General features: G+C 40.4%; 1 protein-coding gene across 6 annotated transcripts in view; it reads right to left on the reverse strand.

Annotated features, from left to right (window-relative positions):
• The window catches only part of sema5ba (sema domain, seven thrombospondin repeats (type 1 and type 1-like), transmembrane domain (TM) and short cytoplasmic domain, (semaphorin) 5Ba), a 171,274-nt gene that overhangs the window by 118,457 nt on the left and 34,513 nt on the right, over positions 1–18,304 (reverse strand). For all 6 annotated transcript variants that reach the window (XM_044366136.1, XM_044366140.1, XM_044366138.1 and 3 more), the window contains exon 2: positions 16,966–17,030. The gene's annotated coding sequence lies outside the window, so the exon portion shown is untranslated. The remainder of the gene's footprint in view (positions 1–16,965; positions 17,031–18,304) is intronic.

Here is an 18,304-nt window from a genome sequence, read left to right on the forward strand (position 1 = left end):
TTCTTCTGTCTGAGAGATTATTGCTAAATTGTGCCGAAAAACGACATTTGAAAAAAACTGAAAAACAAATTTTCAGATAAATTGTCATATTTTGCAATAGCTCTGGATTTTTATCTGAGGGAGGGCAATTTATATGAACATTGTGCACCATGACTGAGCACTGTGTCTGATCACATCTTTTGGAGAGCACTACTTGATGAAAATAACAGCTGGACACTCAAACAAAACAGCAGACACTGGCATAATCAGAGACACCAATCATTCAAAATATAGGATGAGAAGGCTAGTAGAGTTTAACTCATCATTGTCATCAAGTCTATGTGGTGCGGTGAACACTAATGCCCTGTGTGTGTTTCTCCATTTTTATTCTGCTTCTTACATGGTATCAAACTTTTCATTTATAGTATGAGTGCAAAAATTGGAGCTGGGACCTTACTTGGTTATTGTTTGGGTTATTCAGCATCTCACAAGTGGCAGAAAATCTCACATTACCTATGGGAAAAAAGGAGCAGGTGGCACAGCAAATGCTATGACAACCTTGGAGACCCATAGTTATGATATCTCTGTGGAATGCTGATGGTAATTGAAGCAACTGAGGATGTCTAAAAGCACCTGGAAGCACAAAGGAAGACCCTCCATTGCTGCGCGAAAGCTACAACACCCCCTTCCCCTTGATGTCCGATTTTTACAAAACAGTTTTCAAGGATATGTCTGTATATGTTGGGATGTATGATTGGATGGATTAACCCTAACCCTAACCCTAACCTTGACCCTAACCCTAACCCTAACCCATATACAGCATGTGGAAGCCATGCTAAGAGCAGAACAACTGTCATAACCGGTGTTCTCATAATAAAAGACAAAGAAAACACACAAATTGATCATTGATTTCCTCCCCTGAATTTGTAAATGGTAAAACCACTGACCGCAAAGTATAAACACATTATTATTGATGACACACTGAATTTAAATGCCAGCACTAATGCTATAACTGCAGGCGCAACACGCCTTGACTTTGTCAGAAATCTCAGGGCACTAATGTTTACAGATTGATTACAAAATGTGTAATTTTCTGTTAATAAGTTGGGGGATGTGTTGGGGAAAGTACTGATGGCAGGAAATAACAGGAAAACCAGTTGTGATAAATGACAAAATAGGTTGTCAGTGTGCTAACAAAAGCCATTCAATTGAGCATTTTCTCATCTTTTTTTTGTTTGGGGGGGGGGGCTTAGTTTGACAGTTGAAAGTGCAGAGAGGCAGGGAAGGACAGACAGGGGTATAATCTGTGACAAATGTCAGAGGCCGGACTCCAACACAAGTTGTTAAATCATTTGAACAATCAAACAATGCTGTTGTTTTTCTGAAGAGGAGAGTTAAAACATACTGGACAGTCTGGATAGCAAGGTAACTAGATGTGCGGAATGATGGACAGTTTAATTTATGAGCTTGCTTTCGGGATTGCAATAGATCCATCAGACTCTTTGTTATGTGGATATACAGCTTTACCCCCTGAGTTCACATCTTGTTCAGAAAGAAAACAAAAATACCCTTTTCAACTGCAGCATCCACCTGCTTAACAAACTCACTCTTGGCTGGCACCAGAACTTTTTTTTTTTTATATTACAGCTCAAAGTCGGTTTTTTGTATATTAAAGTCTACTCTGTTAACTATTGTATGCAGTCCTTACAAGCTAGTGTCAATTATATGTTTTAGGGGCCGATTGTACAAGAAAAATTCCACAATGGGCGGCTGAGGTTTCATTTATTCGTTTCTGCTTCATAATTCTTCCAGTTAAACTTTAAACACAATGAGGTACATGTTTAAACGTACAGTAAGTCAGCACAGGTCGCCGCTCTCACTGCCAGGCAGCAACACAGGAATCCAAATACAAATCTTGAATTTAATTAAGCGCAGACCTATTTCATTCATGCTCAAAGCCTTCAAAGCAGTCTGTACAGTAGGCTGCAATCTCTCCGCACCGCACACAGTCATGCACGATGGAGACAACAGCAGACAGCTTGCGCGTCTGTCTCTGTTAATCGCGGCCGACTGCTTCAGAGAGTCCACTTCAGACGCGGGGTCTCAGTGAGACAGGCTGCACAGGTAGGAGGTTTTCTATTAAAGACCAGCAATGTGCCTCCCCTGTTGATTACAGAACATTGATCTGCCACCAACAGATGAGTGATTTGGTGGTGATTGGTGGATGAGCGACTGGGTATGTGTGATAGAGTGAGATAGAAGGCGTGTGAGAGGAAGAGAGATGGTGTGTGAGTGCGCTAGCGAGAGCTGCTGTTCCCACCAAATCCATCTTATTGGATTTTAGCTGTGGGCATTCATCATTCCCTACCATTGTGCTACTTGGGGATTGGCTGCAAAACTTTAATAAAAGCTCACCGGCCAGCTACACACACAGTCTGTCGAGAGCACCTTTGTGATGCCAAATAAGGAATTTTAGACTAAGCATTAATTTTGTTGTTGGCGGTTATATAACAATCTAACAAACAATCACTTTCAAAAGCCACACACACATTCCACACACATAAGAGGAGAAAAGGAAAGACGTTACCTTATGTGACATTGAGTAGACCGTCACCAGCAGCTGAGTGTGTGATATGTGTGAGGAAGTACAGTATGTGTGGGTGAGTTCAGGTCCCTGTGCTGTCCTGAGGAAAATCTATTGCTGATGATGCAGCAGCCTGACAGAGGCGGCTCTATAACAAGTCTCCTCAGACTCTCGGTGGTCTCTGCTCTGCCGTCACAAAGGATGCAACAGGTCAGCGCCGCGGGCGTTACTGCCGTTAATTGGTCCGATCTTTGATAAAATAAGCATCAAGTCCCGTTTTCGGGAAGTCACATATGTACACACCACGTTCTGGTCCGCAGTACACCGCAGTACTGATCAGATGCCGTACACGCTCACACTCTGCTCAAAAATACACACTCAGCTCATTATTTTCAATTTTAAAGAATATTTAGTAATATGTTGTTGTTATGTTATACGTTACATTCAGTTACGTCTTTTCTCAGCACCCCAAATTTGTCTGCATGGCATAAAATCCAAATAAAATCCCTTTAAACCTATCTCCTTTAAAAATACTGATACATTGAAGTGAAATTTGATTTGAAACAGAAACAATGAGCATCAGATGTAAACTCTGCACACAGTGACTCTAAAACAAAAATCACCCCCATTTATATTTTTCATTTTGTCTGTCCGCTGAGGTTTTATTTGACCTGTGAGCTGATAATTAAATAAAAATCTGGTTGGCTGCATGTACAGATGACTCAATATTCTTTTTGGAAAGAGTATTTTGTTGCATCTGTATTACATTTCCCAATCCTACTATTTTTTATTGATTCTGATCTGTCCCTCAAGGCTATATTCATATCTCTACAGACACACACACACACACACACAGGTTTACTTAAGTCACTTTTTGGGGTATTAACATAGACTTACATAGTCAAAGTCAAAGGAAAATCAGAACTATATGGCCATCTTCAAACTTTAAAACTGACTTTAAATTTATTGGCAAATTCTGGATAATCCTCAGTAAAAAAAATGTCCTCACATTCATGACTCCTTCAGTTTGAGATACTGCATATAATGCACTAGCAGCAGAATAACAGCTTGTCATACTAGCACATGAAATGCAATCACAACATCACGTTGGATCTTGTGTGCCTGTCAGTTTGGCACTTCCTGCTGAATTTGACAAGGCCCTTGATACAGACACGTCTTGTTCCTGTTCACGTGGCATTAATATTCATCTCTTGTGATCAATTGACAACTAGACAGCTAAAAACTGTGAATGCACTCAACACACGCTGAGAGCCTAATCAGGCAAACCACACTGGGGGGATGGTCCGGGATGCATGCAAACAAACAGTGTATACTGCTTGTTTTATTCAACCAAAACCCAAAGATATTCAGTTTACTACCATATATTACATCAATATACTACAAAAAGCAAAGGTTTGACAATGATTAATTGATTATCTAAAGCAAACACGGATACATTTTCTGTTGCAGCTCTAAAACATACTAAACAAAACAAAACAAAATGTTTCAGCCTCGTTTTTCAGTCTCACACACATCTGATAGAACAGATCCGCTTCTATTTAAAATCTAGTTTGGAAACATGCGGTTCAGCTTTGGACAATTGCTGAGGAAATGTAGTATGTAACAGCAGAGGTAAGCCACAGCTAAATTATATATTGAGAGAAAATTGTGCCTTATGGAAGCCGCGATAGACGACACCCTGCTATTTTGAGTCCTTATGTTTTTTTTTCTTAACTTGGTGAGAGGCAAGGTGCACTTGTTTTTATCTTCGGTGCGTCTCTAACAGGTGATCATGTTGTTATGCACACCCTCATTAGACTTATTGTGATGTCGTCCACTCCTTTACGATTTTGCATCGCTCCGCCAACAGATGGGCGACAAATCAAAGGGAAAAGCGACATGAGGCCTCGTTAAGTCACCACAATAGCTTTAATTCTCATTTAAGTCTCTATCAGAAGGAAGAACATCATTCCTCCAAAACATATATCCTCGACTGGTGTTTTGATGATGGTGATGGAGATCTGTCGAACTTTTCACTGAGCCATCACGTCCTTATGTTTCTCCGCTTATTTATTCAGTTTTTTTCCTTTAATTAGACACCTGTCTGTATATTCTTGCGATGCTGATTCTCACATCTTCGCTTCTGCAACACAGAGGCGGTACAAGACGTTACAAGCGCACGAGGGAAACAAGGCCGCGTTTGTCCGCCGTAACAATGGACGCCCTGCACTGTCCTAGGAGCAAAACTCTGTCACTTGTGCAGGAACACTGTGGAAGCGATGTTCTTGCATACAGAGCAGGAAATCTGATCGCCGGTTGTCATTGGAGATGGATTCTCAGAGAAAATTCGGTCCGTCTCACAATCTGGAGCTACGTCAAAACAAGATATCTCTCTCTCTGTCTCTCTCTCACACACACACACACTAAAGGCAATAAAATGGTCATACATTTAAGAGTAACCATAAAGCCATTTCCATTTCACAAACTTCTCACTGTTCGGCTCGGGGCTGTCAAATCCTGCTGTTTTCACAAAGGCTGAGAGAAAAGCAGGAAGAGGAAGTGTCAGTAAGAGGGATTTAAGATTGCAGGAGCACTGTAAGCTGTCAGAGCGATACAATGTTTTTGAACTGTCATGGGTTCAACTTTTTAAAAAAGTAACTGTTGCCTTTGTGCACATATTCATGGTGTTTATCCTGAGTATCCAAACTTGACGGTCAAGTTTGAGCTCTCTCCGAATGAGCCGCCAACCTCTGGAAGATCACCGCTGAAAGCTCATCAGTGTTTACTGATCATTAAGTTATCAGTTAAAAGATCATTAAATGTAAATTACTGTAATTCTTCTGAGGCAGTTACATGTTTAGTATCAAACACAGATGAACAAAAAGGCTGCAGCGGATCATTTGTTCCATTTCATAAACTCTATATCTCCCAAATGGAGCCAGTCTTTGGCTCCCATATCTTAATGTCTTCTCGAACAGCGATTACAGTCCGGGGAGCGAGGGAAACATCCTGTCACAAACAAAAGACAGACGATCAAGCCTGACGCTATTTGTAACACTGTTGCTTTGCAAAACATGAAGCTATAATTAAATCCATTGTGATGTAATTAGAAAAAAAACATCTTGTATCCTGTTTTAATTGCTATGTGGTCTCACTACACAATTTCTCGTTACGGTCTTCTTGATGCGTGACCCAGGCGTCATGCCAGGAAATTTGGTGATGAAAATGAAAACAAGTCTGATCACTGGTGGCATTGTTTACCACCCCGACACACGTCTCCGACATTAGGTTTGTAATTCCAAAAGGGAACCATCGCCCTCACTGAGCATCTGAAGCGGCCATGTTGTGTTGTAATTGTGATATAATCACCCGCAACAGAAAAAAGAAAGGCTGCCTCTTTTCTTGATGAAATACAACAACCAAATTATTCCTCAATTTTTGTTCATTTTCTCATTAGTTCTGTAAATGAGCGGTTTGATCAAGCTGAGCTGTAAATTGGAGGCTGCAGCGCGGATATCTTCATCAAAGGGTGTGTGTGGCTGGTTTTATAATGTGCCAGAATCTAAGCATACAAGATATCTGCTGGGGAACAACGCAAACATTGCTTCAGCTAGCGACTATCAGTCACCTCTATTTTTCAAAGATCCAATTGCCAATCCAATCATTAACAAATTGACACAGCCTGTTCTGCTTTATATATTCACACTTTTCAATTAACACTCCTTTATGTGTGTGTGTGTGTGTGTTTGTCTGTGTGTGTTTGTCTGTGTGTGTGTGTGTGTGTGTGTGTGCGTGTGTGTGTGTTATTTTTTTCATTCTATACTTCAATATTCACAGAGAGCAGAACTAATAAGACTTTCTCTTTCAACTCTGCTCCTTAATGTTGACGTGAGGGGACACAAAGGACCCAGAGATTGAAAATGCAAAAAGATTCCTCAGCCCCAAACCTCAGAGTAATTAATTCTGTAAAGAAACCTCATTCTACCAAAAAGAGAAGGTCATCCTGTACGAGAACAAGGATTACATGTGATCCCATTTTGATATATTGAAGTGAACGGAGGCTTTAATGATGGTATAACTATGTGAGAGGCTGACATGAAACATCCAGATGCCCTTAAGGTGTTTTCAGACTGGATGTGAGGAAAATTTTAGACAAGGTGCACTTGCATACAAAGTCAGTTGAAAGATGCGGGTGGGTGTCAGAGGAAGTGAGTCTGCTGTACAGCAGCACAAGCTGAGGCCAAGTATCAAGTTAAAATGTTGTAAGTAAGGCAAAAATGTGTTTGTTTATCCAGAAAGTTTATGACTCCATGTCAAGAATGTACAAAGAGGAGAATGAGGAAAGCTGTAGGAACAACAGTGTTATTAGCAGCTGCACAGTCACTGGTGCATGGAATGCAAAGACCAAAATGTCTGCTGCATTTAATCTGACTCAGTTTTTAAGCAAATATTGTGATTTGCTGACATTCATGCTAACCAGAGTGGTAATCTGTGACTTTACTGTGGATTAACTGAGGTGCAGACTGAGCTGACAGGACTGAGATGGTGAGAAAAAAAAAAAAAAAAGGAAAATGATGGTGCCAATAAGTAATAAAAGCTTTATGCTGTGCAGGTGATGAGTGCAGGTGCAGACTATACTGTGTTAAGAGATGTTGTCAAAATGTGAACTGTCACTGATGGGGTTTTTTTTTTAAATGTCACAAGCTGACAGTTAAGCCACCGTTCCGTAATAAATAAATAAATGAGAGCAGCAGCACAGGCGCTGTTGGAAAGTGAAAAAGTGACAAAAGACCATGTGACTTACTGCGACAACTCACATCTTGAATAGCAGAGCTTCTGTTTGTCGAGACTGGTTTATGGTTGTGTCAAAAAATGTATCACTATATATAATTGTAACAAAGAATATGCTCATTATCTAAAAAAAACTCATGTCAAATCATTAAGCTTTATCATGTCAAAGATGATAAAGCTTAATGCATGAGGTAGTGCTGCTACTCCTCTACACTATTTCACTCCCAGGCTGAAAATGAGTCCCAGTCCACCCCTGACACCGTCCCTTCTACATACAACAGTAGCTCTAACGTTGTTTGAAGGCAAACTGTACTGTTTTACTTTTGATGGAGCTGGCTGGCAGTATCCCCTCGCTTCCAGTCTTTGTGTTGAGCTAGGCTAAACACAACATACAGTAGACAGATGAAATTCATATCAAACATTTCACTCTGTGTAGGACAGCAAACAAACATAATTCCCAAAATGTCAGAGTGTTAATTAAATTGTGTGTGTGTCATTTCCTGATGTAAATAAATTATTTTGAGTTCATTTCAAACAACATACAGTTATCTTCACAACCGCCATGTGGTTCCACATCGCAGGCTCGCCAAATGACTGATGGGAAAATAGACACACTAATCTGATCTAAAGTCCTTCTTAATAAAGCGCTTTGATTAAAAATGGATTGAACCATTTCCTAGGTGTCCCTTGAAGAAGTGAAATTGATTTGGCTTAACAACAGAACCCCCAAAAGACCAAAACAGGATTTGATAACAAAAATAACCTCGTAAATATATAATTCAAGCATGATGTATAAAGAAAAAAGGAAGAATAAATGGAAGAATAACATCAGTGTCAGTGGCCAGCAGAGGAAACAAAAGCAGAGAAAAAAAAAAACTCACTCTCATCTCAAACATCTGCATCCGTCAACTCATATACTTCTGTTTCAAGCGTCCCAGTTCATAGACGGGACACAAAGCAGTCACAATGATCAAAAACACATGACTGATACTCACAAATGCAGGATACACATCTGGCCTGTTGTCAAGCCAGATGCTTGAGCTGAGACTGGCAGCCATCATTTTTCTATCATTGTCTTGCAGGGCTCATGGGCATCAATATTTTCCTTTGATCTGTGCTTTTTTTTGTTTAGGCGTTTCAAATCAAAGTGTCTCACAAACACCTTTGTAATGGAAATGGATAATGAGCTTTCCCAGAGGGGTTAATCAAACCTATTGTTCCCCGAGAATGAAAAGATGTGAAAAGACGTGAAAGGAAACTGATTGATTGTGTGAAAAAAAAAAAAGAATTGGTGTCCTTTTCTTTCAGGCAATTCCTTGTTTCCTCCTTGATACAGGAAGTGATTTATTTTGACAGCTACTTCATTGAGTTTTATTTTATCCGAATGAAAAGTCTTTGTTGTGAGCTCGACAATAGAGACACTAGGAGGAAAAGACAAACAGACAGACGGAAAAAAAAAGAGCGCATGCGAGGATACAAAGAAAAATGAAGAACAACAATAAAAAGTTAACCACACAGAAAGAAATGTGTGAAAGCAGCAGTGGAGTGTAGCTCTGAGTAAGCGGCTGGCTGAGGGCCTGGTGGGCTAGATTTGACCCCAATGAGGAGGAGAGAGCACAGTCCAGGTCTATAATTAGAAAACACACAGTGCCACTAATCCTTACTGAATGATTAAGCAGCAAACAAGTTTACAGCCAGGAGCGCACAACCGACCGGCTGTGGAGAGTCAAAGTGGTTTTCCCACAGTGTGAAAAAGCTGACAAGTTAAGTTCTGCTTTGTGGTCAGATTCAGGTGAGGCTGGTTTAGCCTAAAATACATCAAGAGTTTCTAATGGGATTTCAGAGATGTTAACACATTAAAGCTGGATTTATTCTGGTGCGTAAGGGGGTTACAGGCTCCACTAGAATTGATGTGTACCCTCTTAAAATGTAACTACGTGAGACAGAAAGAACTGTGTTTGGTCAGCTCCTATATGTTTCTAATGCCAGGAGACATTTGTGACAGTGGGGACATAAGTAAGAGGACTTTGGAGAAAAGCTCAGTAATCTTCTCTTTTTCAGTAATGCTAGACATATTTTATGATCCAGTAAAAAAAAACAAAAAAAAACAGTATTGCTCAGAATTATGTTGGTATTGGACACTCTGTGCCAGTGGGAGTAGTGCTCTTTATGAAGGGATATGGAAAGTAAGGTTGTCAGTGTCAGGGAGTTGGACGAGCGTGTAGCACTTTCATGCCAGAAACTGGAGTGTTCATTCAGTCAAACAACCAACTACAAATAGATTCTTTTAACTCTGATCTCTGCCATACTTGTAGTAAATAAATCTAATAAAAACTTTTAATTAAACATTCAAAAATGTTGTCAGGAATTTTCAAAATCTGGTGATTAGTTTGAGAAAAGACATCTTCTGTGCAAACCTTTTCCTCATAGTGGTCGTCGCTCTCTATAGCTTCGTTTATACTCCCAGGCGGATGCGTACAGAGACAGCTGCAGACACCACAGACGCGTACTTGTTCTGTTTGTACTACCCTCTGGAGTCCTCTTGGAGGACACATTCCACATATGCGCAGTAGATCGGCGTCTAAAGGAAGACTGTTGACAAGTCCACGTGGTCACAACAAATTGGAGGTACGCAGATGTCGGCACAGAGCCTACACATACACAGTCTGATGATGGAATTTATGTCACCCAGACCCTAACAGACCCTAGCGGACCCTAGTGGACCCTAGTGGACCCTAGCAGACCCTAGCAGACCCTAACAGACCCTAGTAGACCCTAGCACACCCTAACAGACCCTAGCGGACCCTAGCAGAACCTAACAGACCCTAGCGGACCCTAGCAGACCCTAACGGACCCTAACTGACCCTAGCAGACCCTAGCAGACCCTAACAGACCCTAGCGGACCCTGGCTGACCCTCGTGGACTTGCGGAATTGTAGACACGCAAGTATAACTTCAGCTTAACACATGATTACCCAGCTAAAGATTGCACAGAAATACTTTTTTTTCTATATCACAACATCACAAAGACAAAATGCAAACATGATTACTTTGGATATATAATGAACGCACAATATGGCCTGAAAATGTAATGTGATCTACGTCTGCAGGACCATCATAACAACTGCCACAAAAACATAACTCCATCTCAACTTGATCGTTGTGGCCTAACAGAACCTGCCTCATTCTTGAAAACTAGTTAATTTAAAATCCGCTTTGTAAGTGGGGAGACGATCATTGTTATTTTCTATCTTGGTTTTTGAATCCGAGATGTATCACAGTCACATGCCTGCACAGAATAACCAAAGCTAATCAAGGATTTTTGATAGAAAGAAGAATCATTATCCAAAACACAGCTTCTCAGCCTTAATTTCACAGAAGCCAATCATCTTCCTCTCTGCTCCATAAACCTAGAGATTGTTTATAGACAAGGCAATCTGTTCGGCAGTGTCACTTAGAGGATGTAAATGCTTTTTTGTCAAATTCACTAGCACCTGTACTCAAACCACTCCATGAAAGTACAAACTAGTTACAACTTTTCATGGCCACTAACAGCTTTTTATACAATCAGCGATAGTTAAAATCAACAGAGCTTTACATGTATAAACCATTTAAATTCCACACTGAGATTTGTGAAAAATAGATCAAAAGATTGATGAGTGAGTTGGACAGACTAAGAGAGAAAGTATTTGAGGGCAGATTTATATGTTTTCATAACCTCCTCTCATTCAGACAGGCAGCAGCAGCAGCAGCCAGATCTGGAGTAGCTGCAGAAGACAGCTAATCATTAGCCAGTTAGCCTCCATTATGGCCTGGGATCCAAGCCTGGTGATAAAGAACCAAAGGACTCACAACTTAATGATCCAAAGATCAGTGCAGGATTTACGGGCTCAGGGTTTCCACCACAGCCCCTGGACAAAAGCCTCCTCCCTTCCTTCATCTACTTCAGCAGAGGGATTGAGTTCATAAAACCAGGAAACAATGTTGGAAAGTAATGAAATCTCCCACCTATCGTGGAAAGAAAAGTAAAATGAAGAAGACATCAATCATCAAGGTAAAGCTTCCAGTTGATTAGATGATAAAGGCAAGATGCCAGGAACAAACTTTTCACACATTAAGAGTTTTACAGTGCCTACAGCAGCCTTCTTATTTAGTTTTCTTTGAAGAGTTACATTACAGCTCATGGTGCACTCTGAATTTACGGGTGTTAGGTGGAAACTTGATTCAACCGTTTCAGGCCCAGAGGACCAGCACTGATCGCTGAGTCTGAGCTACCTGCTGATGTTTGAAATGAAGACTAAACTTCCTCCGAAGCTTGTAGCAGATGCCATCCATAACTGAAAGACATTTATATGTTGCAAGCACTGTGCAATGGCTGCAATCCTTCACACAGACTAGAGGTGTCTGCTCCTGTTTCTCAGATCAGCTCCTATAGCCTCTGAGGAATCCTCCTCTCAGTGGTGGTGGAATAAAAGACACCAGGGTTCATCCAATCATCTCAAATGACCCTTGAAATGTGAAAGCACTGACCAGGTCAAACAATGCATCCCCAGTTTCTTTCTTCTTCCCTGGACTGTGCACATGCTCATTACCTTATACCTTAAAGCAAGACCAGTGTTCTTAATATGTTTCAAAGCAGACAGCTAATTGAGAAAATGAAACAGCTGGGGTCCAGAGGCTTTCTGCTTTTGAGAACATTTACTAAAATGGGAATTCAATGTGCTGCTCTGTTTATTCTCTACAGCTTGTGTCACCAACTTGTAGGAATCATTGTATTGATATCCACTGATTCTGCAGGTTCAGGTTCTGCCTGACATCAAAACTTCAAAAATCTCATTCTTGAAAGTAATGTCCTTACACCATGATGGTGACTGTATTACTGGCTCGAAGTTAAAGTTAAAAAAGAAAAAAAATAATAATTTACACATTTAAGAGGAGCATCAATCATTTTTATTATCAATTGACCTGTTACTTCATGATTCACTGACTCTACAAAATGTCAAAAAACTGTGAAATAAGCCCATCAACAGATCTTAAAATTGTTTGTTTTGTCCAACCAACAGTCAAAAACCCAATTATATTCAATTTACAACCATGACATAGAAAATGTAAGACACTAGAATGAGAGAATATTTGACCTTTTTGTTAAAGAATGAAAATTAATCAGAATTGTTGTTTATTAATTTCCTAGCGATTGACTGTTAGGGTAATGAACTAATCATTTTTCAGCACTGCATCATTATCATGAATCATCAGTGGCATTTCAAGCAAATACAAATATTGATAAACAAATATTAATGTTTGATTGTGATTTAACAGCATGACAAAATGCCAAAGTATACAAAGAGACAAGCCAGTCTGTTTGGCATCCATCTGCCTCTGCTGGTATGTTGCAGTTTTATTAAAAACTAGCCAAAATAACTCCAGCTTCCCTTTGCTCTACAGTCTGTTAATGCACCCTCCTCAACACTGTGCACGCCCCCACAAAATATTCTCAAGAGACTGTTGACTGGATAAAATGAGACAAAGATCTGACAACAGATGTAGTTCTTCAAGGGGGTGATGGAAAACTCCAGAAGTTGAAGAATTTCCAATTTGTAGTGATGATGATTTGTTGCTACACATGTAATTAGCAATTAGTCCACCACAAGACTGAATCAGATCCTGGTGTAGGTAATGGGTTGATGCATGCAGGTCTTAGTGAGTGCACTAACTTGGATGGAAACCACATTCATGAGCTTCCTTATCAGATCCAGGATTACCACGGGTGATCAAACTCCAGACGAAGCCAAGTGATGACATCATCAGCTGGCATGGGTTTTAAGAGTATGTCACATTGGCCTTGGCCGGAGTGAGTTTTACTCATCTCAGGAGACCCTCTCCATCACCGTCATCACCATCACCATCCCCCAATGTGGTGTGAATGCCTCCTCTGTGAGCCGGGCCAAGGATCTGCCAGCGGCCCCTCTCTTTGTGAGCTGAATGGGCACGGCTCGGCCACGTTTTAAGGCACCCTAATGTACCATGGTTGGACCACAAAGGCAGTGTGGTAATTTGCCAGGGATAATGACGCTCCCTTAATTCGGCCCTAGGGGCCACAAACAGAAAGCTTTAAAGAGAATCCCCATCCAGGGATGAGTCCCCTGTCCCCCCTTTTTTTCTAGGTCTCCCTCTCCCTCTCAATCCAATCCTTCTCTCTCTCATTGGCCTAAAAGGAGCTTGTTTTCTTCCGGCTTTTTGTCATCCTGAACTAAATATCAGCAAACAACAGCGGGACTGGAAGAGACTACATGCCAACCACGACTGGAGTCCCTGATCTCCTCCCAGAGGAGCAGAGAGAACCAAGACAAACACAGAGGAGCTTCTTCAAAGCAGCCAGAGAGGGGAGCACTGCTGCTCTGCTCCAATGACACATATTAGGGAAAGACATTTAGACCACAAATTGAATCGAGCAGAGAAAGTGAGAAGGAGGCGATTGCTGAGCAAGGGGAGTACAACAACAGAACATTAGCAAATGCCAGGGCTGGCCTTTGGGGATATTAAAATACAGAGATTGAGAAGAGGGTGAGATTGAGGCAGAAGTGGTCCATGTTTTTCATGATAAATTGGTCTGTGCTCTTCTGGATGTTTTTTTTTTTTCCAGCAATGAAAGGTTTGTTTGATGAGTTAACTGTTCAGCCTCAGCCTGAGTATTGTTTCAGCCCACAAAAAACAGGCTCTGAATTTAATTACCACACCATGATGAAATGATAAGCAGAGATTTATTTTATATTTGTAATTAAGTTGGTCCTCATCTCGGTAATAAATCTGACAACTGATGGCACATAGCAACCGATGGTCTGCTGCAGATAAATCAACACGTAACTTACAAAGATGATGACATTTGATCATTTTGGTTGATGAGTTTTGGTCTCTGTGCTTTCTGAAACCCTAAAAACCCACTCTAAAATTCTCTCTGTAGTCATAATCTACTGCACATCAATTACAAACTTTAATTTCATCCATTATTTTAATTGATTTAATTAATCCTATACTAGATTAGTAAAAAAAAAAAAAATTTGCAACAATACTTACGCCAGACTTACGTCAGAGAACATGGTTCTGAGCAATATTTTTGCTCCATATTCTCATATTTATGTTCATTCACATATGTTATTATGATTGAAGGAAGATAACAGAATCTTTATAATCTATTAATCTACATTAAGTCACAATCATGACATTTAAATGCAAACAAAGAGCTTTTTAACTGTTAATATTAAAGTTATAGATTGATGAGGCCAACAGCATTTATATAGATGGTCCACTTCACCAACTGTCCAAAACCCACATTTTAATGAGCTGTTTGACAGTCAAGTCAAGAGTACTCTGTAGATTTAGCATTATACTGTAATCATTGGACTCACAATGGACAATTACAAAAGGATTAAAATTCATGCAGCAGAACCAAAGATATATCATCTTTTATTCCACACATTCCCCTTCCCTGTCAAAACCTCGTGCCTATATTACCCACAATGCAACTCAACTTGAATCACTCCATAGTACAGATTCAGGTGTGTTATGCTAATATAGCCTGGATTAGCTATCCTCTAGCAGAGATGAGGTCTGGTAACCTCACTTCTTTCTAAATTCACACCCCCAGATTTTTTTCTTTTTCAAACTTGTAGTCTTCAGTCCCCACCAACGCTGACTCAAGCGACATCATTTGAGTCCATTCTTATATTTGGGATTGGATTTCGGCTCCGACATTTATGGAAGTATTTAAGAAGTTGACATTTCGAGTAAAGAACGAGAAAAAATAGTGAAATCCTACTACTATAGTTTGTTGCATGGTTTGTTGACATAGTCTCTGCTGCCAGCAGATATCTGCCAAGGGGCAGCTTCCAAGAGCCAGCCAATCAAAACAGAGTGAGCTCATCGTGGGGGGCCTTAAAGAGACTGGATTGAGGGGCTGCATCAAGGGTCAGTATTAGAGTAGTAAATAAAAGGCTTCTTGAGCTGTAAATCATACAAAGATATTCCAGATTTAATGTATAGATCTGGAAATGTGCATAATGTCCCCTTTAGGTGAACTTTGATTGATTTAACTGCTGCTTGAGGCAGACATTACTCTGAATATACTATATATATGCTACATGTTATCTATTGTGAATGTCATTCTGTCAACATTTGACCCACTGTATACTGTATAAGCATGTAAACAAACGACATACGCACCATAAATAATAAGAAAAGATAAACTACAGATAATACACCATCAGGAAATTGTTATTTAACCCAGAGGAGATGAATATATTAGCTGAGAAGATTGAGAGGACAATAAAACTGGCACATTAAGTGTTCAAATCAATTGTTGAATTAATTTGTTTGTGTGTTAGTTTAGTTTTATTTTCTTCTTTTAGAATTTAAACATGATTGCTTATTTTACCAACATTATTTAACAAGTTCAGTGTCAGAGCTTTTTCAGAGCTTCAGCCTCCTGCGAGTGAACTGGAGGCATTCATTAATCCACGATCATTTCTAATAGTGTTACAATACTTTTGGGAAACACCTCTTAAGCTCTAGAGGGGTTTGAAGATGGGTTTTATGATGCTTTTGGGAAATGGGGCCCAGGCTCTTTAAAGAACAGATTAAATTGGTGAAAATAAAAAAATAAAAAAACCCAAAAACTATTGTGGTGGTTTAAGTTGCTGACCATGTAATTGCGATATCCATGGTTCAGGTCTGGCAGGGGACCTTCGTTGCATGTCATCTCCTTCATTTTCTTCCCCGTGTACAATCTAATAAAGGCTGACATATCTGAAACAAGGCTTTAAAAAAAAACAAACAATGAGCCTCAGGTGTTGATGGCTGCAATAATGAGACTATTGTCTTCCGCTGGTTATAATCAAATTAACAGCGAGCAGATAAGCGCACTGACAGTGACTTCAGTCTGTTACGGTGGCGGTGATGGCACAAGGTGATTTTGCACTCATGTCACATCTCATCTGAACATTGATTTCACAATTGTTTCAATTAGGCTCAAGGCTGTCTGCACTGGAGTGATTCACTGATTCACATTCACACACACACACTGAGAGACAGAGAGAGAGAGAGAGAGAGAGAGAGAGAGAGAGAGAGAGAGAGAGGGAGGTAAAACTTCCATTAGCAGCCTGCATGAAGCCCCACCACCCGTCCCCCAGTCCCCCCCTACCTCTCCTGCTTATCCTCCTCCCTTCCGCCTCCACTGCCACACTCTCGCCGCTGCTTTTCAAATCACTTCACTCAGTCAGAATAAAGGGCTTTCACCAAAAAAAAAAAAAAAAAGGCTGCCTTACTTTTACTACAGAGGCCACAGAGATTTGGGGGGAGGAAAGAGAGATGTGGCGAGAGAGTGAGAATGTGAGAGAAAAAAAAAAAAAAGAATAATAGCAATCCCTCATCACAGAGATATCCGCATGAGAAGCCTGCTGTTTGACAACAAAATTGAGCAAAAAAAAGAATCTAAATTGTAGATTGAACACAAAGCGGGGAATGCAGGTAAAACATGCAGAACAAACCGAAGAGATGCATGAAAGAATGACACGGAAAAGTTTTTTTTTGGAATGAGAAAGATAAAAGTGTACTCACCAGCTAAGCATCACTGGGGTGTAGGGACGGGGCTGAGAGGGCCGTCTGTCCTTTTCAAACTGATTCTGAGAGAAGGGAGAGAGAGAGAAACAGAGAGGAGGAAGGGGGAGGGGTGAGTCTTTCACTTGCTGCTCACCTCCTTCTCATAAGCGGAGTGCAGTTTGCCACAAAGAAGTGCTGGCGCTCTCGTAAACAAACCGCCAACTTTTCAATGGAGCGGAGAAGGCGGAGCAGGAATGGTATTTAAACTGAGACTTCACGGGGGAATGGTGGGGGGGTGGGGGGGTTGCTGGAGGAAAAAGAGGCAACTGCAAGATGTCCTTTACATCATTTGAAGGCCTAACCGGACAATAACAAACCGCAAAGTTCAGCACGGTTCAAACACATTAAACCTCCGTATAACATAAAGAGAGTTGTAGTGCATAGAAAACACAGCTGTAATTTAACTGTAAATTAACAATATAGATGTAAATGAGGTGAACGCTTGCCTAATTGTGTTGAATCAAACACAGATGCTAATATGCAGAGAGCACTTTGGGTTCCAAGGTTTTTGATCTCAGCACCACAGAGCAAATTGGAACAAATAGCCCTGGTTGGTTTCTACGGCAACCTGAAAGAGCAGCTCAGACTTGCCATCCCTCTTGTGGCGTCAACTGCCGTGATATGGCTGCTGTTTCCTTCGCTGCCACATAAAACTGCAAAAAAATGAACAAAATGGGCATTGATTATTATCCAGTGATGGCTCTGATAGGCCTGATCACGTCTGCTGTAGACATACAGTGTTATCAATAAGCTTTCCTAGGATGCTGCTGTTCCTCAGCATTCATTTAGACAGTATTTAAAGCTGCAGCTAATGATTGTTTTCATTAGATTAGTATTGATTCGTATTTTGACTAGCTGATTTAACGTTCTGTCGGAAATGTGAAAAATTAATGAAAAATGTCCATCAGAGCTGAAGGTGACATCTTCAAATTATTCATTCTGTCCAAAATCCACACATATTCACTTTACAATGATATAAAACAGAGAAGAATAGAAAATCCTCACATTTTAGAAGCTGGTATTAAAATACCTCAATAAACGATTTAAACCATTTATCACTTATCAAAATAGTTATTGAATAATTAAACATCCTGCACAAAGTTCCTCCACTAAATTCTCCAGCTGGATGCTGAGACTCTGAACAGCCACAAAGACAGGTAGACAAATGCAGTAAAGGGGATTTTCTATGGAGCTAAGCTGAGAATTTAAGGCTGAGCAGCGGGAAGTGTCCGCTCAAACAAAAAAAAAAAAAACTCCCCGTAATCTCCAATGTCAGTGTGGGATCAGGATTTATTCA

Source organism: Thunnus albacares, chromosome 11 (genome assembly GCF_914725855.1).
Source record: "Thunnus albacares chromosome 11, fThuAlb1.1, whole genome shotgun sequence".
Lineage (NCBI taxonomy): Eukaryota > Metazoa > Chordata > Actinopteri > Scombriformes > Scombridae > Thunnus > Thunnus albacares.